The sequence below is a fragment of the Pan troglodytes genome, chromosome 19, assembly GCF_028858775.2.
Source record: "Pan troglodytes isolate AG18354 chromosome 19, NHGRI_mPanTro3-v2.0_pri, whole genome shotgun sequence".
Classification (NCBI taxonomy): Eukaryota; Metazoa; Chordata; class Mammalia; order Primates; family Hominidae; genus Pan; species Pan troglodytes.
The window spans coordinates 11,729,111-11,752,146 of record NC_072417.2 but is presented as its reverse complement, the minus strand read 5'-3'; the positions used below and the strand labels follow the sequence as shown (position 1 = coordinate 11,752,146).

At 49.8% G+C, this 23,036-nt stretch overlaps 1 long non-coding RNA gene across 2 annotated transcripts; it reads left to right on the top strand.

Moving 5' to 3' along the window:
* The first annotated feature begins 9,133 nt into the window (after positions 1 to 9,133).
* LOC107972386 (uncharacterized) lies at positions 9,134 to 21,994 on the top strand. 2 transcript variants are annotated; one of them, XR_001715084.4, is made up of 3 exons: positions 9,134 to 9,480; positions 13,579 to 13,659; positions 21,134 to 21,994. It is a non-coding gene; the product is annotated as an uncharacterized LOC107972386 (long non-coding RNA). The 2 variants fall into 2 exon arrangements; XR_008540130.2 differs by lacking the exon at positions 9,134 to 9,480 and adding an exon at positions 11,565 to 11,817.
* Positions 21,995 to 23,036: the final 1,042 nt, after the last annotated feature.

Here is a 23,036-nt window from a genome sequence, read left to right as displayed (position 1 = left end):
AGGCAGGAGAATGGCATGAACCCAGGAGGCGGAGCTTGCAGTGAGCCGAGATCGTGCCACTGCATTCCAGCCTGGGTGACAGAGCAAGACTCCGTCTCAAAAAAAAAAAAAAAAGTTATTATTGGCCGGGTGCGGTGGCTCATGCCTGTAATAGCACTGTGGGAGGCCGAGGCGGGCAGATCACCTGAGGTCAGGAGTTCGAGACCAGCCTGACCAATATGGTGAAATCCCGTCTCTACTAAAAATATAAAAATTAGCCGGGTGTGGTGGCGGGCACCTATAGTGTCAGCTGCTGGGGAGGCTGAGGTAGGAGAATCTCTTGAACTGGGGAGGGGGAGGTCACAGTGAGCCGAGATTACACCACTGCAGTCCAGCCTGGGTGACAGAGCAAGACTCCATCTCAAAAAAAAAAAAAATAATAATTAGTTACTGTTATTATTATCCTTTTTCTGGAAAACATACTCAGTACCCCAGGGTTTCTTTCCAACAAGCTCATGCACACATTTGGTCCTCTCCACTGCTGCCACTCCCAGCCCACAGAGCAGCGTCCCTCCATCCAGCACCTGCCGACAACTTGTTCTTTCTTGCTCTGATCTGGAATATTGCTTGGTCCTTCACCTGCACTCACCCCAGCCCTGCCTGTAACACTGAACAGCAGGGTGTCGTGTAGGCTCTGGAATAAGATTATCATTTATGAGCTGCGTAGCCTGGGCCAAGATGCTTCACTTCTTTTTTTTTTTTTTTTTTTGAGGCGGAGTCTTGCTCTGTCGCCCAGGCTGGAGTGCGGTGGCATGATCTTGGCTCACTGCAACCACCACCTTTCAGGTTCAAGCGATTCTCCCGCCTCAGCCTCCCAAGTAGCTGGGATTATAGGTGCTTGCCACTATGCCTGGCTAATTTTTGTAGTTTTATTAGAGATGGGGTTTCACCATGTTGGGCAGGCTGGTCTCAAACTCCTGACCTCAGGTGATCCGCCTGCCTCAGCCTCCCAAGGTGCTGGGATGACAGGCGTGAGCCACCGCACCTGGCTGATGCTTCACTTGTTTGAGCCTCCGTTTCCTTGTCTGTAAAATGAGGTATGCAGTGGTACTGCTTCATCAGGTTTGTTGTAGGATTAAATGAAAGACCGTGTTTTTACGCTGTCAGTACAGGGCCTGGCTCCTAGAAGGAACTCTGTGAATATTAACTTTCTCTTCTTCCTACCCTCTGCTCCTTTCCCCAGCCAGCTTGGCCACTGCAGCTGTAAATCATCCAGATAAACAAGAGCATTCTCCTCCCTCCCACCCCAGTACCAAACTGCTCATCACCTCCACCCACTAATGACCTGGCGATTGGCTTCTCGTTAAATAAATGACAAAGAGGCCTCTGTGCTGTTAGCTGGGGTCTCATCAGCCTTAGCTCTGGCCCAGAGTCAGTGTGGAGTAGGAATTCCAGGTCCGGGGCTGTGTGGGGAGGGCGGGTGGTGGTGGGTAGGTGGGTGCTGGCTTGGTGTGGACAGCGAGCTCTGCCTCCCGGGCCCAGGGCTGCTGAAGGCCAGGAACTCTCAGGAAAGGGCTCTGTTATTGGGAGGAAAAACAGGGTTCCTACCTGCTGCCCAGGAGGCTGAGAGCCATGTGTGGGCTCAAGAGATCTTTGCTACCCTCCTGAGGTAGGGCTTTCTCATCTGTTTGAGAAGAATTATAGGCCGGGCACGGTGGCTCACGCCTGTAATCCCAGCACTTCGGGAGGCCGAGGAGGGCAGATCACCTGAAGTCAGGAGTTCAAGACCAGCCTGGCCAACAAGGTGAAACCTTGTCTCTACTAAAAATACAAAAATTAGCCGGGCCTGGTGGCGTGCACCTGTAATCCCAGCTACTTGGGAGACTGAGGCAGACAGGCATTACCTGCTTGAACCTGGGAGGCAGAGGTTGCAGTGAGCCGAGATCGCACCACTGCACTCCAGCCTGAGTGACAGAGACTCCATCTCAAAAAAAAAAAAAAACAAAAACGAAAAAAGATAATACTTCCCTTGTGGGTTTGGTGTGAGGAAAAAGTGAGAGAAACCAACAGTAGACTTATGGTTGGGTGCGGTGGCTCCTGCCTGTCATCCCAGCACTTTGGGAGGCCAAGGCAGGAGGATTGCTTGAGGCCAGGAGTTCCAGACCAGCCTGGGCAACATAGCAAGACCCCGTCTCTAAAAAAAAAAAAAAAATTAGCTGGGCATGGTGGTGCGTGCCTGTGATCCCAGCTACAGCCTGAGAAGTCGAGGCTTCAGTGAGCCATGATTGAGCCACTGCATTCCAGCCTGGGTCACAGTGAAACCCTGCCTCAAAAAAAAAAAAAAAAAAAGTATATTTCTAACACTGTGTAGGTGTCAATAAATGGCATCCATTACTACATTCCTATTGCTGCTATTATTATTGCTTTAATTATTATTGTCATCCTTGGAACCCAGTTACCAATCTTTCCAGCTCCCTTTGGTGACCTGTTCACCTTGCCTCCAGTGATGTGTAATACCACATATCTGCCAAGCCACCTCCAACCATTTCTGGGTAATGCCTGTCTGCCTGGGCAATCTTGCAGTCTCGCTTTTCATTTTCAGAATTCTGTTGGGTGTTCTTGGCCCTTTACACTTCCACAGGAATTTGATTATCCTTTCGCCTGGTCTATAACTCTTCTTCTGTGATTCCTTCATACCTCTTCTCCGTATTTTATTTTATTTTATTTTTATTTTTTTTTATGAGACAGAGTCTCGCTCTGTCCCCCAGGCTGGAGTGCAGTGGCGCGATCTCGGCTCACTGCAAGCTCCGCCTTCCGGGTTCACGACATTCTCCTGCCTCAGCCTCCTGAGTAGCTGGGACTACAGGTGCCCGCCACCACGCCTGGCTAATTTTTAAAAATATTTTTAGTAGAGACGGGGTTTCACCATGTTAGCCATGATGGTCTCAATCTCCAGACCTTGTGATCTGCCCACCTCGGCCTCCCAAAGTGCTGGGATTACAGGCTTGAGCCACTGCACCCGGCCTTTCTCCGTATTTTCTTTCTTGCTTTTTTTTTTCCCCCTGAGACGGAGTCTCGCTCTGTCACCCAGGCGGGAGTGCGGTGGCAAGATCTCAGCTCACTGCAATTTCTGCCTCCCAGGTTCAAGCAATTATCCTGCCTCAGCCTCCCAAGTAGCTGGGATAACAGGCATGTGCCACCACACCCAGCTAATTTTTGTATTTTTAGTAGACACGGGGTTTTACCACGTTGGCCAGGCTGGTCTCGAACTCCCGACCTTGTGATCCACCCACCTCGGCCTCCCAAAGTGCTGGGATTACAGGCGTGAGCCACCGTGCCTGACCCATATTTTCTTTCTCAAGGTGGTTTCCCTCATAGTGGCAAAGGGGCTGCAGGAGCTCGGGGATTCATGTGCATCCTCCATCATGAACAAGAGGAGAAGGGAACCACCCAGGAAGGTCGCTCCTAAAACCCTGACTCACAGACACTGAACTAACACATGTTTATGGTTGTTTTAAAACAGTCGGTTTTGAGGTCACCTGTTCTTCACAAGACGTAATGAATGCAGCAGTTCAGGCTTTCCTGCAGTCGACTGAGTTCTCTGGTGACTGTGAGCAGGACTGATGTGTGCCACCTGCAGGTCCACCCATACGAACTTCCCACCCGAACCTCTGCAGCCTCCATGCCTGGTCCTCTTGGCCTCAGGTCCCCTAGGCCAGCCATGGGGGCCACAAGCTGAAGACGGCAGAGGTACAAGAGGAAGAAGTCTGGGGCCCTCAATCATGGCTGGGGGAGAGCTGCCCAGGAATACCGCCTGACCAGAGACACCACATGAATGATTCCATGAGCAGGAAATAAATCTTCATGTTTAAGCCACTGAGATTTGGGGATTTTTCCATTACAGTACCTAAAGTCACCTTAAACTAATACTCTTTTTTTTTTTTTTTTTTTTTTTTGAGTCGGCGTCTCGCTCTGTGGCCCAGGCTGGAGTGCAGTGTCGAGATCCCGGCTCACTGCAACCTCCGCCTCCCGGGTTCAAGTGATTCTCCTGCCTCAGCCTCCTGAGTAACTGGGATTACAGTCATACGCTACCACACCTGGCTCATTTTTGTATTTTTAGGAGGGACAGGGTTTCACCATGTTGGTCAAGCTGGTCTTGAACTCCTGACCTCGTGATCCTCCCACCTCGGCTTCCCAAAGTGCTGGGATTACAGGCATGAGCCACTGCGCCCGGCCTAATACTCTTTCATACAGAATTTTTTTTCCCCCAGGCTGGATTGTAATGGCGTGATCTCGGTCACTGCAACCTCCACCTCCCCGGTTCAAGCGATTCTCCTGCCTCAGCCTCCCAAGTAGCTGGGACTACAGGCGTATGCCACCATGCCCAGCTAATTTTTGTATTTTTAGTAGAGATGGGTTTTCACCATGTTGCCCAGGCTGGTCTCAAACTCCTGACCTCAAGTGATCTGCCTGCCTCAGCCTCCCAAAGTGCTGGGACTACAGGCGTGAGCCACCTCACCCAGCCTCATACAGAACTTTAGAGAGAATTTTTAAAGCACTTTCATAAACTCCCTTTAAATTGGATACTCCTAACTCCTTGTGAGGTAGATAGGGCAGAATGCTCTTTTATCAGTGAGGGGAACTGAGGCTCAGAGAGGCTAAGACGCTTGCTCAAGGTCACACAGCTCATGGGTAGAGCAGGAAGACAGCAAAGCAGGTGGTAGGATAACCTAGTCCAAGCAGGTTAAGCTTGGAGGACAGAGACGAGGTGTATGATTCCTGAACCCACTACTTATTAATCAAGGGAACTTGGACAAGTCGATCACTTCTCTTTTCATTTCTCCATCTGCAAAATGGGAACCATAAGGACTAACTTTCAGAGCTGCCTGGGGAGGTTCGGGAGAGAATATATATACACGCAAGATTCCTGGCACCCAATAGGCATTCAGTAACTATTTGGAGAGTTGATACAGCGTTTAGCACAGCTGGGCACACAGTCTCTCCATTGCCTTAGCCATGCGTATTATTACGTTTATATTTTATTTACATAGGAACATGTTACGGTTGATTACGCTCCAGACTGTCATTTCAACAAGGCCCTGAGAACTTAGGAGCCCGTCCGGGCTCCCCCAGACATGCCCAGCCCCCGCGCAGCACGCGGCCCGCCCCCCATAAATCAGGCCCCGCGACCTGTAATTAACAAGCCGCGGCCCCCATCCCAGGGGCTTCCTGCGCCCCCCCCCCGCCTCTCCAGGAGTGGGGCGGGGGCGGGGAGCTGGGGGGTCCCTCCACCGCCCCTGATTTATGGGCCTCTGTGTGAAGGAGATTTATGAGCTAAGACCGGGGCCGGGACGCGTCGGGAGGCGCCCCAGGGGAGGGACCCGGGGGAGGGACCCGGGGGAGGGACCCGGGGGTCGCCGCCGCCTGAATCCCGCCGCAAGTGGGGGTCGCGGGAGGGGCCGAGGCTGCGGACCCCGCTCCTGGCGCTTCCCTCGGCTCCAGCATCCCAGGGTCGGGCTCTGAGCTGGGGCGCCCGCGTTGGGGGATTCTTCACGGTCGTTGTTATCCGTCGCCCTGTTTTCAGATGAGAAAACTGAGTCTCAGTAAGTTTCCCCTGACTGCAAAGCTTCCGTTCTCAATTACTTTATTTATTTAATTTTTTTTTGAGACGGAGTCTCGCTGTGTCGCCCAGGCTGGAGTGCAGCGGCGCGATCTCAGCTCACTGCAAGCTCCGCCTCCTGGGTTCACGCCATTCTCCTGCCTCAGCACCCCGAGCAGCTGGGACTACAGGCGCCCGCCACTACGCCCGGCTAATTTATTTTTGTATTTTATTTTTGTAGAGATGGGGGTGGGTTGGGTCTCATTTTGTGGGCCAGGCAGGTCTCGAACTCCGCCCGCCTCGCTTGGCAAAGCGCTGGGACGACAGGTTGAACCGCGTGCCCGGCGGGAACTGGGCTCCTCTCTTTGGCATCTCTCCCCACTCACTCCTTTTCTGTCCCTTTTGATCGGCTCCTCTTCTTCCGACAATCCCTTAAAGGTCAAATGTCTCTTTCCAGCTGCAGCTTCTCTCCCGACGTTCAGAGCCGTGTTCCCGTGTCCGGGTGACCGTTCCGCAGACATCTCCACCCAGTTCCCACACTCTGCTCCCCGGCTCCCCACCGGGGTGAACAAGTAAAGGAACAAAACCATCGCCGACCCTCCCACCGCCCCCGGCCATCATTGTGGCGGACTCAGAAGGGAACTTTTTACTCCTAGACTCCAAACCTTAGCAACTTTGGAAAGAGAAACGTGGGGCGTGAAGAACAAAAGTGGACTCCCGGCGCCCTCTTCTGGTCAGAAAGTGGAACTCCAGGCCGGGCGCGGTGGCTCACACCTGTAATCCCAGCACTTTGGGAGGTCTGGGCGGGCGGATCTCTTGAGGTCAGGAGTTCGAGACCAGCCTGGCCAACATGGCGAAACCCCGTCGCTACCAAAAATACAAAAATTAGCCGGGCGTGGTGGCGGGCTCCTGTAATCCCAGCCACTTGGGAGCCTGAGGCAGGAGAATCGCTTGAACCTGGGAGGTGGAGGTTGCAGTGAGCCCAGATCACATCACTGCACTCCAGCCTGGGCGACAGAGCAAGACTCCATCGTCTCAAAAAAAAAAAAAAAAAAAAAAAGTTGAACCCCATGAAGCGCTCAATTCAGGCCTCTTGTTGGGCTAAGGCCCTGCTGCTTGGTGCTATCCACCTGGGGCTGCCCCTGCAAAAACTGAAGTTTTCTCTCTTGTCATCTGTGCTGGGAGAGGAAGCTGCTCTTTTGCGCTGGTCAGGTTCCTCCTGCACTTCTCTTGGAGGACCTTCAGGTCTTCATCACGTACAAGCCACAGTTTCATTGCACATAGCCCACCTCTCCTGTCTCAGAGGAAAAACTGATGCCATCAGGTGTGAACCCTCAGCTTCCTGCCTGGGCCCACAAAGAGATCTGTCTGCACCCATTTGCACGTCCTGCTGTCTGAAGATAACCCTGCTGCTGGGGTGGTGGGGGAAGCATCTCCACTCCCACCCTCACAGAAGGTACACTTTGAGCCGCTAGCTATTATTCCCTCTCTCCAGTTGCTTTTTGATCTTTCATGGTTTTTTGGGGGGGTGTGTTTTTGTTTTTTGTTTTTGCTTTTTGAGACAGGGTCTTATTCTGTCACTCAGGCTGGGAGGCAGTAGCATAATCACAGCTCACTGCAGCCTCGACCTCCTGGGCTCAAGCAATCCTTCCACCTCAGCCTCCCGAGCAGCTGGGATTGCAGGCATGCGCCACCAAGCCCGGCTAATTTTTTGTATTTTCAGTAGAGATGGGATTTCACCCATTGGCCAAGTTGGTCTCGAACTCCTGACCTCGTGATCCACCCACCTCCGCCTCCCAAAGTGCTGGGATTACAGACGTGAGTCGCCGCGACCGGCCACCCATTTTTTATGCTTTAATGAACGTTATTTTTTAGAATGATTTTAGATGTACAGAAAAACTAGGCCGAGCAAATGGCTCCTGCTTGTAATCCCAGCACTTTGGGAGCCTGAGGTGGGTGGATCACCGGAGGTCAGGAGTTCGAGACCAGCCTGGCCAACATGGTGAAACCCTGTCTTTACTAAAAATACAAAAAGTAGCCAGATGTGGTGGCACACACCTGTAATCCCAGCTACTTGGGAGGCTGAGGCAGGAGAATCACATAAATCCAGGAGGTGGAGGTTGCAGTCAGTGGAGACTGTGTCATTGCAATCCAGCCTGGGGGACAAGAGTGAAACTTTGCCTCAAAAGAGAAAGAAAGAAAAAAAAAAAAAATGTACAGAAAAAGTGAGAAGCGAATACCAAGAGTCCCCCATGTATCCTGAACCCATTTCCTTGTTATTAACATATCACATTACTGTAGTACATTTATTACAATTAACGGATCAATATTGTCATATCATTATTATTAAGAAACCCTGTCTCTACGAAAAATTAAAAAATTAGCTGGGGGTGGTGGTATGCATCTGTAGTCCCAGCTACTCAGGAGGATCCCTTGAGCCCAGGAGTTTGAGGCTGCAGTAAGCAAAGATCATGTCACTGCACTCTAGCCTGGGCGACAAAGCGAGACCCAGTCTCTAAAAAGTAGAAATAGGCCGCACGCGGTGGCTCATGCCTGTAATCCCAGCACTTTGGGAGGCCGAGGTGGGTGGATCACCTGAGGTCAGGAGTTCAAGACCAGCCTGACCAACATGGCAAAACCCCGTCTCTGCTAAAAATACAAAATTCGCCGGGTTCGGTGGTGCATTCCTGTAATCCCAGCTACTTGGGAGGCTGAGGCAGGAGAATTGCTTGAACCTGGGAGGTGGAGATTGCAGTGAGCCAAGATCGTGCCACTGCACTCCAGCCTGGATGACAGAGCAAGACTCCATCAAAAAAAAAAAAAAAAAAAAAGTAGAATTTAAAAAGGGGTTTCAGGCCTACAAGGAATCAGAAAAATTTCCCTCATGTGCATGAAATTGAGGCAGGTGAACATGATCAAAGAGATCAGAACTGCCTCAGAGATAGGAGTCTGGCAGGTGAGGGAAAGGAAGAAGGAAGTGCTGGGCAGCCAGGGAAGCTTGGCGAGGAGTGGACTGGTGAGCATGGGGCGTCAGCCTTTGTCCCCCCACCCCCACTGACACACACAGCCGGATAGGCCCCGGCTCTGTGGCCTCCAGCTCTCACCCTTGAAGCTGCTGCAGTGAGCGCCGGAGAGAGAAGCCAGGAAGGAAACTGCTCCCACCCAGCACCTCCACCCACCAGGAGCTGGCCGATGTGGTTTCCATTTCTGCTTGTTTTCCTGGCGTCCACCCTCCGTTCTCTCACTAAAGTGATCTCTCTTGGCCGGGTGCGGTGGCTCACGCCTGTAATCCCAGCAATTTTGGGAGGCCGAGGCGGGCGGATCACCTGAGGTCAGGAGTTCAAGACCAGCCTGACCAACATGGTGAAACCCCATCTCTACTAAAAATACAAAAAGTAGCCGGGCGTGGTGGTGGGCACCTGTAGCCCCAGCTACTTGGGAGGCTGAGGCAGGAGAATCGCTTGAACCCGGGAGGCGGAGCTTGCAGTGAGCTGAGATTGTGCCATTGCACTCCAGCCTGGGCGACAGAGTGAGACCCTGTCAAAAAAAAAAAAAAAAAAAAAAAAAACTTCTGTTGGAGCATCTCCATTCCTTTGTCCTCAGCACTTCGAATGGGATTGGCTTATGCCTGTCGGAGACTCCCCTCTTGGCCACAGCACATGGTTCAGGGACAGGCAGTTGCCAGTCAGAGCCAGTAAGATACCCAGAGAATTTTGCTGGAGCTGCCAGGAATGAAATACCTCCTGCTTGTGTGGAAATTGACTGAATAGACTCACACCTGCTGGACATACATGAGCATGGCTCTAGCTCTGGGAAATGACTGTCCATCGGGCAACCGTGAAGACAGGAACAGGTCGGAGAATGGAGCTATTTGCAACAAGAAAAGAGAGCCGGGAAATGTGGTAAGAGAAAAACCAGGCTCTTGGTTACATTGTTTGAATGCTAGATCTCACCACACCTAGAGATCTATCCCCAAACTCTTCAGTTACATGGGCCAAAATACCCTCTTTATTATTGAAGCAGTGTATTGACCTGTTACTTAAGCTGTTGTTTGCAATGTGAGGAGTCTGAAGGAATACGGATGGTCAGAGTCCATTTAATGTGTATATCTTGATTGTAAGGCTTGATCTTTTTTTTTCTTTCTTTGTTTCTTTTTTTTTTTGGAGGTGGAGTCTTGCTCTGTCGCCCAAACCCAGGCTGGAGTGCAGTGGCGCCACCTCGGCTCAATGCAACCTCTGCCTCCCAGGTTCAAGCGATTCTCCCGCCTCAGCCTCCTGAGTAGCTGGGATTACAGGTGCCCGCCACCATACCCAGCTAATTTTTGTGTTTTTAGTAGAGATGGGATTTCACCGTGTTAGCCCTTTTTCTTTCTTTTTGAGACAGGATCTGACTCTGCCGCCCAGGCTAGAGTGCAATGGTGTGATCACAGCTGTCACCTCTGCCTCCTGGCTCAAGCAGCCCTCCCGCCTCAGCCTCATGAGTAGTTGGGACTGCAGGCGCCTGCCACCATGCCTGGCTAATTTTTGTGTGTTTTGTAAAGACAGAGCTCACCACGTTGCCCAGGCTGGTCTTGAACTCCTGGGCTCAAGCAATCCCCTCACTTTGGCCTCCCAAAGTGCTGGGATTACAGGCGCGACGCACCACGCGTCCCCCCACCCCGCCTTAATCTTTATAAGGACCTTGAGGTGCTTGGAAGATGCAGAGATAAACAAGGTGGAATTTGTCGTTAAAGAGCCCCTTCTTAGTCAAAAGAAGGAGAGGAAGAATGGCTTGAACTTGAACTCTGCCTCTTTTGAAATGCAAATATCCCCAATTAGTGATGACACAGATTCTACAAAATCAATTAATAGACATATCCTTGGCAGCCCAGCTGTGAAAGCCTGTCTCAGGTCACTGCTGGAGAGGCTGCTGATACAAAAAATTGACATTTGATACTTTTGCTCTCAAGATTTGGGATTGAGTAAGTCAATGTGTTCATCAATGAAATAGCAGCCTTTGAAAAACGCACCGTCGTGGCTGGGTGCGGTGGCTCACGCCTGTAATCCCAGCACTTTGGGAGGCCAAAGTGGGCAGATCACGAGGTCAGGAGATCGAGACCGTCCTGGCTAATATGGTGAAATCCCGTCTCTACTAAAAATACAAAAAATTAGCTGGGCGTGGTGGCGGGCGCCTGTAGTCCCAGCTACTCGGGAGGCTGAGGCAGGAGAATGGCATGACTCGGGAGGCAGAGATTGTAGCGAGCCGAGATCGTGCCACTGCACTCTGGCCTGGCCGACAGAGCAAGACTCGTCTCAAAAAAAAAAAAAAAAAAAAAAAGAAAACCATCATTAAATGGGATTAGCAAAGCTTTATTATTTACGTATTTAATTTTATTTTTGAGATGGAGTTTCGCTCTTCTCGCCCAGGCTGGAGTGCAATGGTGCAATCTCGGCTCACTGCAACCTCTGCCTCTTGGGCTCAAGCAATTCTCTTGCCTCAGCCTCCCAAGTAGCTGGGATTACAGGCGACCGCCAACACGCCTGGCTAATTTTTTTGTATTATTATTATTTTGAGACGGACTCTCGCTCTGTCGCCCAGGCTGGAGTGCAGTGCCGCGATCTCGGCTCACTGCAAGCTCCGCCTCCCGGGATCACGTCATTCTCCTGCCTCAGCCTCCCGAGTAGCTGGGATTACAGGCACCTGCCACCACGCCTGGCTATTTTTTTTTTGTATTTTTAGTAGAGACGGGGTTTTGCCACGTTGGCCAGGCTGGTCTCGAACTCCTGACCTTGTGATCCGCCCGTCTCGGCCTCCCAAAGTGCTGGAATTACAGGCGTGAGCCACCGCGCCCGGCGGACATTGGGATTTAAGATTTCAAGGCAGGATTAGGCTGAGGTCCTCGGGTGGCCGTGTGACCTCTGCACACCCAGAAGCGCCTTCCTCCCTGCGCCTGCGCCAGGTCCAGCTCTGGGCTCCTGGGGTCTCAGCCAGTGCGCGGTCTTCCTGCCTCAGCTCCACGGGGAGCTCTTTGACGCTCCGCAGCGCTTTCCCAGAGTCCCCGGTTCTCCCGTCCCGCCGGGACTCCAGGAAGGGGTGGGTGTTTGAAGGCTCCTCCCACGGAGCGTGAGCATTTCCTGTACAGCAGCTGGGCAGCCTCTCAGCGGACTGGTGTGAGCTGGGGCTGCGGGGAAGGTTCCAGAACACCGGGCTATGTTTAACCTGGCACAGGTGCCCAATTCCCAGCTCAGGGAAGGGGCGTGGTAGGTGGGAAACAATCTTGCTTTCATTGTTTTTATCATTCATTATTTTTTACATTAAAAAAATTTTTTTTGAGACAGAGTCTTGCTCTGTCGCCAGGCTAGAATGCAATGGCACGATCTCGGCTCACTGCAACCTCCGCCTCCCGGGTTCAAGCGATTCTCGGCCGGGCGCGCTGGCTCAAGCCTGTAATCCCAGCACTTTGGGAGGCCGAGGCGGGCGGATCACGAGGTCAGGGGTTTGAGACCAGTCTGACCAACATGCTGAAACCCTGTCTCTACTAAAAATACAAAAAAATTAGCCGGATGTGGTGGCACGCGCCTGTAGTCCGAGCTACTCGGGAGGCTGAGGCAGGAGAATCGCTTGAACCTGGGAGGCGGAGGTTGCAGTGAGCCGAGATCGCACCACTGCACTCCAGCCTGGGCGACAGAGTGAGACTCCATCTCAAAAAAAAAAAAAAAAAAAAAAAAAAAATAGCCATTCTCCTGCCTCAGCCTCCTGAGTATCTGGGATTACAGGCGCCCTCCAACATGCCCGGCTAATTTTTGTATTTTTAGTAGAGACGGCATTTCACCATGTTGGCCAGGCTGGTCTCAAACTCCCAACCTCAGGTGATCCTTCTATCTCAGCCTCCCAAAGTGCTGGGATTACAGGCGTAAGCCACTGCACCCAGCCCATCGTTTATTATTTTATTAAACATTTAGGATGCTGGATTCAGTGGGCATCTTCACCTGGTTTCATTGCTAGTTTTCCTTTTCACAAATCCTTCCGGCTTGTTATTAAGAAATAACTTTAGGGGCCGGGCGCGGTGGCTCACACCTGTAAACCTAGCGCTTTGGGAGGCCGAGGCGGGCGGATCACGAGGTCAGGAGATCGAGACCATCCTGGCTAACACAGTGAAATCCCGTCTCTACTAAAAATACAAAAAATTAGCCGGGTATGATGGCAGGCACCTGTAGTTCCAGCTACTCGGGAGGCTGAGGCAGGAGAATGGCGTGAACCCGGGAGGCGGAGCTTGCAGTGAGCCGAGATTGCACCACTGCACTCCAGCTTGGGTGACAGAGCGAGACTCCGTCTCAAAAAAAAAGAAAAAAAAGAAATAACTCTCTCCCCCAGGGGCCAAAGAGGGCCGGGGAGAAAATGAAATTGACCAAGTGTCAATGAACGAGGGCAGGGGAGGGATAAATGCTCCATCCTGCTCCTTCAGCTGTGGGCATGGGTCCAAGAAGACTGTTAGACTCATAAATTGCTCACTTATCCTCCCTGTTTGCTCCAAATGGCTGGAAAAGCTATTTCTGCTAATCACAGGCGTAGGCCCGTTGCTGGAAGGGGGCCAGCCTGGGCCCAGCAGGAGTGTGAATTGCACCCGGATTCATTATCTAGTCCAACATTTTAGTGGTAGGTTTTTGTTTGATTTCAAAGTGAGATGGTTAGGTCATTATTTGTTAAATTATAGCTTTTAATTAGCAGATCTATTGAAATGAAAAGCCTGGAAGAGACGCACACACACACACGCCGCTAAGTTTTTGTTTGGAATTTATAATTATTACTGTTAGGAAAACATTAGTTGGGGGCGTTAAAGTCATTTTTTTTAAAAGAAAATCTTCAAATTATGCGCTGTTGGGGGAAGGGGGGAGGGAGACACCAGTGAGCTAGAGACCTCCCGTAATGCCAACAGTATTATTACCCAGCCCCGGGTCCTTGTCTTTTTAGAAAGAGAGGGAACAGATGGGTTTATAGTAATTCATATTCTTTCTCCTCAGGGCGGGAATCAGAGATTAAATCAGTGGGTAACCAAGACTGGCTGCCATGGAGTTCTGCTCCGTTCCTAATTCCCCTGGAAGGTAGGGAGGATGGTTGAGGGGCGGTGGGGTTGGAGCAGGGCAGTGTGGTGGGGAGTGGGTCAGCCTTGGTAGATTTGCCTCTGGGGGTTTAGTTTCTGCCTTTTGGAGGAACAAGGAGAGGCTAATATTCTCTCTCTCTCTCTTTTTTTTGAGACGGAGTCTTGCTCTGTCGCCCAGGCTGGAGTGCAACAGCGAGATCTCAGCTCCCTGCAACCTCCGCCTCCCGGGTTCAAGTGATTCTCGTGCCTCAGCCTCCCGAGTAGCTGGGACTACAGCGTGCACCCACTCCCGGCTAATTTTTGTATTTCTAGTAGAGATGGGGTTTCAACATGTTGGCCAGGCTGGTCTCGAACTCTTGACCTCGTGATCCACCTGTCTCGGCCTCCCAAAGTGCTGGGATTACAGGCGTGAGCCATCGTGCCTGGCCGGCAGTGATCTTGATCCCCACCCTCTTCCCCAGGGTTGGGGTGCGGGGGTGAGTTCCAATTCAGATGTCTTCCATCTTCTCTTATTTTGAAGCCCCTTCCTTTGAAAACAGGACACTTTGCAAAGGTCACTTGTAACCAGAGGCTTTCTGGTTGTGTGTTAGGGTTTTTCTGAGTGAGCTTTCCCAGAAGGGGAGATGAGAAAATAGCCTATTAATAAATAGCACATTGTTCTGAAAGAGTTAGGGGCTTCTGGCCAGGCGCGGTGACTCACACCTGTAATCCCAGCACTTTGGGAGGCCGAGACAGGTGGATCACGAGGTCAGGAGATCGAGACCATACTGGCTAACACAGTGAAACTCTGTGTCTACTAAATATACAAAAAATTAGCCCGGCGTGGTGGCGGACGCCTGTAGTCCCAGCTACTCGGGAGGCGGAGGCAGGAGAATGGGGTGAACCTGGAAGGTGGAGCTTGTAGTGAGCCGAGATGGCGCCACTGCACCCAGCCTGGGAGACAGAGCGAGACTCTGTCTCAAAAAAAAAAAAAAAAAAAAAAAAAAAAAAAAAAAAAAAAGAGTTAGAGGCTTCTGTTGTTATTGGGGAATTGTTTGTTTGTTTTGATTTTGCAAAACCTGAGTGTGGATCTGATGCTCCGCCTCCCCATCTTGCCTTCATCCTTATGCTTAACAATCCCATTTACTCCACTCTAGGAGTAATCAAAGATGTACAACCCTCTCCCTGTGGGGGAGAACAGCACAGATAAGAAGCGCAGAATCGGGAATTGTTTTCTGATGAGCAAATGTCAAATTTTATCGATGAGCTTTGGGGATGAGAGAAAGGGTTATCATGATAGCCTGAGGCAACTTAGATTCATTGCTCTGGATCTCTGATGGCAGAATACATGTTTGGGAAGTGATTCCACGCGCAAATTTTGGTCTCTGAAAAAGGCTAGAGCAAGAAATAAATACAAGAAAAGGCATTAAAGCTTTTTACTCCAGTAACAACAAAAACCAAAAATTTAATTTTTGTAATTTCATGTTATTGAAAATCTACTCCAACTACATGTTTTGTCATTTTTTAAGCACATAATTGCTGCAGCGGCAGCTGTGTGCACTGGAGGGAATGGAATTCCGTCTGTCGTTCACGTGACTTTTCTTCCCCTCCACAGCCCCCAGCGAGGGTCCCCATGATCTTCCCTCCACAGCCCCCAGCGAGGGTCCCCATGATCTTCCCTCCACAGCCCCCAGCGAGGGTCCCCATGATCTTCCCTCCACAGCCCCCAGCGAGGGTCCCCATGATCTTCCCTCCACAGCCCCCAGCAAGGGTCCCCATGAACACAATTAAAACCACTGCACTAGGGGCCGGGCGCGGGGGCTCACGCCTGTAATCCCAGCACTTTGGGAGGCCGAGGCAGGTAGATCACGAAGTCAGGAGATCGAGACCATCCTGGCTGATATGGTAAAACCCCGTCTCTACTAAAAATACAAAAATTAGCCGGGCGTGGTGGCGGGCACCTGTAGTCCCAGCCACTTGGGAGGCTGAGGCAGGAGAATCGCTTAAATCCAGGAGGCGGAGCTTGCAGCGAGCGGAGATCACGCCACTGTACTCCAGTCTGGGCGACAATGCAAGATACAGTCTCAAACACACACACAAAAAAAGATGGGAATTCTACCAAACCTTTCAAGAGAAGATAATACCAGGGCTATTTAAATTGTTCCAAACTATAGGAAAAGAAGAAAAACTTCCAAAATCTTTTAAAAGGATGAGCACAAGACTGGTACCAAACCCAGAAAAGATTTCACTAAAAATATAAATGTAGAAATATCTCAGGCATTAACATTAATGCAAAAGGTACACATTCAATATTAGTAAACGGAATATAGCATATTTATTTATTTATTATTTTATTTTATTATTATTTTTTTGAGACTGAGTCTCGCTCTGTTGTCCAGGCTGGAGTGCCGTGGCACGATCTCGGCTCACTGCAACCTCCACCTCCTGGGTTCAAGTGATTCTTCTGCCTCAGCCTCCCATGTAGCTGGGATTACAGGCGCCCGCCACCATACCCTGTTAATGTTTGTATTTTTAGTAGAGACGGGGTTTCACCATCTTGGCCACGCTGGTCTTGAACTCCTGACTTCAGGTGATCTGCCCGCCTTAGCCTCTCAAAGTGCTGGGATTACAGGTGTGAGTCACCATGCCCAGTCTAATTTTTTTTTTGAGATGGAGTCTCGCTCTCGCTGTGTCACCCAGGCTGGAGTGCAGTGGCGAGATCTTGGCTCACTGCAACCTCTGCCTCCTAGGTTCAAGTGATTCTCCTGCCTCAGCCTCCTGAGTAGTTGAGACTACAAGTCTGTGCCACCACACTTGGCTAATTTTTGTATTATTAGTAGAGACGGGGTTTTACCATATTGGCCAGGCTGGTCTTGAACTCCTGATCTTGTGATCTGCCCGCCTTGGCCTCCCAAAGCCGGGATTACAGGTGTGAGCCACCATGCCCGGCTAGCCTAATTTTTTTTTTTTTTTAGATGAGGTCTCACTCTGTCACCCAGGTTGGAGGACAGCAAGGTGATCTTGGCTCACTGCAACCTTTGCCTCCCAGGCTCAAGCGATCCTCTCACCTCAGCCTCCCAAGTAGCTGGGACTAGGGGAGTGTGCCGCCACCCCTGGCCTGCATATTTAAATTAACATATCATGGCTGGGCATGGTGGCTCACACCTGTAATCCTAGCACTTTGGGAGGCCGAGGCGGGTGGATCATCTGAGGTCAGGAGTTAGGGACCAGCCTGGCCAACATGATGAAACTCCATCTCTACTAAAAATACAAAAAATTAGCGTAAGCCTGTAATCCCAGCTACTTGGGAGGCTGAAGCAGGAGAATCACTTGAATCCAGGAGGTGGAGGCTGCAGTGAGCTGAGATTGCACCATTGCACTCCAGCCTGGGCAACAAGAGTGAAACTCCGTCTCACACACACACAAAAATAATAAAATAAAATTAACATGTTATGACCATGTGGTGTTTATTCTGGGAGAATTCAAGGATGGTTCATCACATGAAACTTTACCACAATAACCCAGAAATTCCTCTTCTGGTACTAGTGGATTAGATAATTTAGGACAATTCTTTCCTTGAAGAGAAATTTAAATACTGGACAGAATAACAAAAACACTATCCAAAGCCTCAAAGAGTTAACAAGATAAGGATCAGTTACTGGAGATGTTAGAAATGAAGATTGATGGGCTGGGCACGGTGGCTCACGCCTGTAATCCCAGCACTTTGGGAGGCTGAGGCGGGTGGATCACGAGGTCGGGAGATCAAGACCATCCTGGCTAACATGGTGAAACCCCGTCTCTACTAAAAATACAAAAAATAAAATAAAATAAAATAAAATAAAAAATCTTAGGGGGAAAAAAAGTAAAAAAAAAAAAAAGAAATGAAGATTGATGAGCAAAGCACTCGGAATCACTTTCTCCAGAAATATTTGATGAAGGTCTAAGATGTCCTTTTTTTTTTTGAGACAGTCTCACTCCATCGCCCAGGCTAGAGGGCAGTGGAGAAATGATCTTGGCTCACCACAGCCTCCGCCTCCCGAGTTCAAGAGATTCTCCTGCCTCAGCCTCCCAAGTAGCTGGGATTACAGGCGCGCGCCACCATGCTTGGCTGATTTTTCTATTTTTAGTAGAGACGGAGTTTCACCATGTTGTCCAGGCTGGTCTCGAGCTCCTGACCTCAGGTGATCCACCCGCCTCGGCCTCCCAAAGTGCTGGGATTACAAATGTGAGCCACTGTGCCTGGCTTTTTTTTTTTTTTTGAGATAGGGTTTTACGCTGTCACCCAGGCTGGAGTGCAGTGGCATGATCACAGCTCACTGCAGCTTCGACATCCTAGGCCCAAGCGATCCTCCCACTTCAACCTCCTGAGTAGCTGGGACTACAGGTGTGCAGCACCATGCCCAGATCATTTTTCATTTTATTAGAAACTGAGATGTCGCTGGGTTGCCCAGGCTGGTCTTGAATTCTTGGGCTCAGGAAGTCCTCCTGTCTTGGCCTCCCAGAATGCTGGGCTTACAGGTGTGAGCCACCACACCCTGCCTAGTTTACTTTCTTAATATGTAGTATTGAAACAGCTGTATCGAAAAACAAAGTTAGAGCCATACTTACTGCATATGAGCAGAAATTCCAATTGGATCAAAGATTAAAATGCAAAAAAACAAAAGAAGAAAATATAAAAACATGATTTTATGAGTGCAGAGTAAGGCCTTTCTTACCATATCACAGTATCAAAAATCCACCAAAAAGAAATTGGTAAATTTGGCTAAATAAAAAAGTCTGCAGGGAAATTGTAAAGTTCCACGGTTTGATTGTTTATTCCCTCCACAACTCATGTTGAAATTTAATTGCCATTGTAACAGTTTTTTTTTTTTTTTTTTTTTTTTTTGAGGAGTCTCACTCTGTTGCCCAGGCTGAAGTCCGATAGCACGATCTCAGCTCACTGCAACCTCCACCTCCTGGGTTCAAGTGATTCTCCTGCCTCAGCCTCCTGAGTAGCTGGGATGACAGGCGTGTGCCACCATGTCTGGCTAATTTTTGTATTTTTAGTAGAGATGGGGTTTCACTGTATTGGTCAGGCTAGTCTTGAACTCCTGGCGTCAGGTGATCCGCCCACCTTGGCCTCCCAAAGTGCTGGGATTACAGGCGTGAGCCACCGCACCCGGCCTGTAACAGTGTTCGGAGGTAGGACTTTTAAGAGGTGATTAGGCCAGGAGGGCTTCACCCTTGTGTGTAGGCTTAACGCTATCATCTTATAAAAGGGCTTTGCCCTCATCTGTAGTGGATTAATGCCATCATTGTATAAAAGGGTACGTCTGGGGACCTGTAGCTGCTTGCCTCTCCGCCCTCTGCCCTGTAAGTAACACGCTCCCTCTCCCTGGATGATGAACTTACAAGGCTCTGTCTTGGAAGCAGAGATCAGGCCCTCACCTGGCACCAGGCCTGTCGCTGCTTTTTGCTTTCCAGAACTGTGCATTTCTGTTAGTTATACATGTCCCAGTCTCAGGTATTCTGTTACAGCAGCACAAAATGGACTAATGCAATAAGCAAAGTCAAATGATAAGTGACAAGTTTGGAAAAATATTTTCAACTCATATCACAGGCAAAGAGCTAAGTTCTCTGGTATTTAAAGAATTCCTACAAATGAATAAGAAAAAGATTAACAGCCCAAGAGGAAAATGGGCAAAAGACTTAAACAGATGGGCCGGGTGCGGTGGCTCACACCTTTAATTCCAGCAATTTGGGAGGCCGAGGTGGGTGGATCACTTGAGGTCAGGAGTTTGAGACCAGCCTGGCCAACATGGCAAAACCCCGTCTCTACTAAAAATACAAAAATTAGCCAGGTGTGGTGGTGGGCGTCTGTAATCACAGCTACTCGGGAGACTGAGGCAGTAGAATCGCTTGAACCCGAGAGACAGAGGTTGCAGTGAGCCGAGATCGTACCATTGCACTCCAGCCTGGGCGACGGAGTGAGACTGCGTCTTGGGAGAAAAAAAAAAAAAAAAAGATTTCCACAGAAAACAGAGAAATGGCTCTTATTATGAAAACATTCTTAAGCCAGTCATAATAAGATAAATGCAAATTAAAACTATATTGATATATCATTTTCATGTGTTATACTAGTAAAATTCCAAAATTTGATATCACACTGCATGGGCCAGGGCATAAGAAAACAAGCACTCTCAGACATTGTTGGTGGGGCGGTACATTGACACCATGCTTCAAGGGCAGTTAGTATTTAGCCGGGCATGGTGGCACATGCCCAGCTACTTAGGAGACTGAGGCAGGAGAATTGCTTGAACCTGGGAGGCGGAGGTTGCAGTGAGCTGAGATCGCACCGTTGCACTCCAGCCTGGGCAACAAGAGCGAAACTCCATCTAAAAAAAAAAAAAAGCCTCAAACTCCTGGGCTCAAATGATCCTCCTGCCTTAGCTTTCTGAGGAGCTGGCACTACAGGTGCTGGTCTGGAACTCCTGGGCTCAAGCATTCCTCCTGCCTCGGCCTGTCATAGCGCTGGGATTATAGGCATGAGCCACCGCGCCCGCAGAGAGTTCTGTGAGGGTCCTTACGTCAACCCAGAACAGACATTTTTGTTTGCCTGCTCCTTTTTTCTTGCCAACAAGGCTCTGATTTCTCATGGGGAAATTAACGCTTCCCAGGTTCTCAGCCATGTGGTTTAGGTGCAATTAACCTGCGCCCTCAGCTCCAGGGATAGATGCTAGTTGGCTTACGGCAGTGCCCCTGGCAGCAGTGATTGGTTTAAAATAGAACGAGACCATCCTGGCTAACAAGGTGTAACCCTGTCTGTACTAAAAATTCAAAAAATTAGCCGGGCACGGTGGTGCACCCTCTGCCTCCAGGGTTCAAGCGATTCTCTTGTCTCAGCCTCCTGAGTAGCTGGGATTACAGGTGCCTGCCACTGGGCCCTGCTAATTTTTGTAGTTTTAGTAGAGATGGGGTTTCACCATGTTGGCCAAGACTGCGCCACTGCACTTTGGCCTGGGCAGCAGAGCAAGACTCCGTCTCAAAAAAAAAAAAAGAAGAGGCCGGGCGCGGTGGCTCACATCTGTAATCCCAGCACTTTGGGATGCTGAAGCAGGAGGATCACTTGAAGCAAGGGGTTTGAGACCAGCCTGGGCAACATAGCAAGACCTTGTCTCTACAAAAAATAAAAAATTAGCCAAAGCAAGTCTCTCTCAGTCAGTCTCTCTGTCTCTCTCTGTCTCTCTCTTTCTCTTTAAGTTCCAGTTGGAGAACCACCAAAGTGGACCTAGTTCCCCCAGGGAGAGGTGCCAGAATCGAGAGAGATGTTAATTTTTTTTTTTTTTTTTTTTTTTGAGATGGAGTCTCGCTCTGTCACCCCGGCCGAGATGTTCATTTTTTATCTTATATAATTCTGGATTCTTCCGGTTTTCTTTCACAAGCCCTTATTGCTTTTGTAATTTAGAAAATGTGGAAAACAGAAGTTGCACATGAGACCTTTGCTTGCTTGTTTCTAGAAAGAGAGGCGTGGAATTGGCAGAGCCCTGGCAGCATGATGAGGAAACAGACCCCATTCTGCAGTAATTAGAAAACGTCATGATACGATGCCATGTGAAGCACACACCAGCACCTGCCAAAACGCTCAACCTGGATCAAATTACGGGGAAACATCAGATGGGTCCAGATTACGCAGGACACTCTCCATGACGACTGGCCTGGAATCCTCCAAAACAGCAATGCTGTGAAAGACATAAATAAAACAGGAAAAAAGGTAGGAGGGCTGGGCGCAGCGGCTCACGCCTGTAATCCCAGCACTTTGGGAGGCTGAGGCAGGTGGATCACGAGGTCAGGAGTTCAAGACCAGCCTGGCCAAAATGGTGAAACTCTGTCTCTACTAAAAATACAAAAAATTAGCCAGGTGTGTTGGCACATGCCTGTAATCCCAGCTACTCAGGAGGCTGAGGGAAGAGAATCACTTGAACCCAGGAGGCGGAGGTTTCAGTGAGCCGAGACTGAGCCATTGCACTCCAGCCTGGGCAACAGAGTGAGACTCCATCTCAAAAAACAACAACAAAAACCAGGCACAGTAGCTCACGCCTGTCATCCCAGCACTTTGGGAGGCCAAGGTGGGCAGATCACGAGGTCAGGAGTTCGAGACCAGCCTGACAAACATGGTGAAACTCCATCTCTACTAAAAATACAAAAATTAGCCCAGTGTGGTGGCGCACACCTGTAGTCCCAGCTACTTGGGAGGCTGAGGCAGGAGAATTGCTTGAACCCAGGAGACAGAGGCTGCAGTGAGCCAAGACTGTGCCACTGCACTCCAGCCTGGCCAACAGAGCAAGACTCTGTCTCAAAAAAAAAAAAAAAAAAGGTCCGATAGCTAGAATATATGAAAACTCTTACAACTCAACAATAGAAAGGCAAACAGTGCAACTAAAAATTGGGTTAGGAATTTGAATGGACAATTTTCTAAAGAAAATATATAGATGCCCAGTGGGAATGTAACTGCCCAAGGGGTTCACCCTGCCCACCGCCCAGACAGGGCAGCTTCATCAAGACAGGGGATCACAATAGAGAAAGAGTAATTCACCCAGAGCCGGCTGTGCGGGTGACTGGAGTTCTATTATTACTCTAGTCAGTCTGAGCACTGGGGAGTAGAGTTTTTTTTGTTTTTGTTTTTGTTTTTTGAGACGGAGTCTCGCTCTGTTGCCCAGGCTGGAGTGCAGTGGCGCTATCTCGTCTCACTGCAAGTTCTGCCTCCCGGGTTCAAGCGATTCTCCTGCCTCAGCCTCCCGAATAGCTGGGACTACAGGCGTCCACCACCACGTCTGGCTAATTTTTTTGTATTTTTAGTAGAGCGCAAATTTCACCGTGTTAGCCAGGATGGTCTCGATCTCCTGACCTCGTGATCCATCTGCCTCAGCCTCCCAAAGTGCTGGGATTACAGGCGTGAGCCACCGCGCCCGGCCAATGGGAACAGAGTTTTTAAGGATAACTTGGTGTGTGGGGGAAGCCAGTGAGCCAGGAGTGCTGATTGGTCAGAGATGAAATCACAGGGCGTCAAAGCTGTCTTCTTGAGCTCAGTCTTTCCTGGGTGGGGTCCGCAAGATCAGAGGAACCAGTTTATTGATGTGGGTGGTGTCAGCTGATCCATCAAGTGCAGGGTTTCCAAAATATCTCAAGCGCTGATCTTAGGAGCAGTTTAAGGAGGGTCAGAATCTTCTGGCCTCCAGCTGCATGACTCCTAAACCATAATTTCTAATCTTGGGGCTAAAGTTAGTCCTGCAAAGGCAGACGAGTCCCCAGGGAAGAAGGAGGTCTGCTTTGGGAAAGGGCTGTTACCGTCTTTGTTTAAACTATAAACTATAAACTAAGTTTCTCCTAAAGTTAGTTCAGCCTACGCCCGGGAGTGAACAA